Below are 1436 nucleotides of genomic sequence, written 5' to 3'. Positions count from 1 at the left end.
AACTCCTGGGCTCAAGCGAGTCTCCTGCCTCAGCCTCCCAAGTAGCTGGGACCACAGGCGCCCGCCACAACGCCCAGCTATTTTTTTGGTTGCAGCCGTCATTGTTGTTTGGCGGGCCCAGGCTGGGGATTGGAACCCGCCACCTTAGGTGTATGTGGCTGGCGCCTTAGCCGCTTGAGCCACAGGCGCCAAGCCCAGTTCTCTGTTTTTAAATAAACGGGTGGTGGTCATGACACGGGACTGCTGGCTCTAGTGCAGTCTACTGCAGTCTTGGTAGTTTCCAGATTTCCCAAGATATTTGAGTCCGTGAGCTTAATGCCAAACACGTCTGGGGAGGTGGTTAGATGACCTTTGACTCTTTATTTTAGTTCAACAGGCAGGACTTCTCCAGGCCTTTAGTTTTAGGTCAATAGGAAAGGACTAGTTCTCAGCAACAGTGGAGGTAATTCTTCCATTGCGAACCTTCCTATGGCTTTTGTGTAGTAGAAGTTACTAGATGTTTTAGCTAGCGTTCAGTGTGTTCACCCCTGAGATTGAGAGTGTAACCTGACAAGCCCCGAGTTGGGCTCTGTGTCTAAGCCCTGCCCGTGACAGGTGCCGTGTGTGCTCCTCTGGCTGAGATGACAGGGTGCCGTGTGTGCTCCTCTCACCAGGCTGAGATGACAGGGTGCCATGTGTGCTCCTCTCACCAGGCTGAGATGACAGGGTGCCGTGTGTGCTCCTCTCACCAGGCTGAGATGACAGGATGCCGTGTGTGCTCCTCTGGCTGAGATGACAGGGCGCTGTGTGTGCTCCTCTCACCAGGCTGAGATGATAGGGTTCCGTGTGTGCTCCTCTCACCAGGCTGAGATGACAGGGTGCTGTGTGTGCTCCTCTCACCAGGCTGAGATCACAGGGCGGTGTGTACTCCTCTCACCAGGCTGAGATCACAGGGTGCCATGTGTGCTCCTCTGGCTGAGATGACAGGGCGCTGTGTGTGCTCCTCTGGCTGAGATGACGGGGCGCCGTGTGTGCTCCTCTTACCAGGATGAGTCTGTTGAGTGCTCATTCATTTTTTTCACTTCTGCTACAACCTGCTACAACCACCCCCCCTCTGTTTTTCCATCTTGTTGACAGCTTGTAGACAATAAAGCAGGAGTTCTCTTTTTATATCTGAATCCTTAATGATCAGGAAATGGATTATAAACAAACAAAAGCAGTTGCAAACAGCAATTAAAGTGATACTAGATGCAGTGCTGTGACTGTTACCTACAGTTTGTTTCCTCAGAGTTTTATAGATTTCCGACAGCTGGAAAGGTGATGTTTCCTTTTGTAACTGGTAGCTTGATAATGCTTTTCCTACACTGGCCCATAGAACCTTCAACCTTGGCCGTGCGCAGTGCCTCATGCCTGTAATCCCAGCACTCGGGAAGGCCAAGGCAGGTGCATCCCTGGAG

This window comes from Otolemur garnettii, unplaced genomic scaffold (assembly GCF_000181295.1).
Source record: "Otolemur garnettii isolate 467f Iridium unplaced genomic scaffold, OtoGar3 scaffold00312, whole genome shotgun sequence".
Taxonomy (NCBI): domain Eukaryota; kingdom Metazoa; phylum Chordata; class Mammalia; order Primates; family Galagidae; genus Otolemur; species Otolemur garnettii.
Note: the sequence above shows the minus strand (reverse complement) of the source record.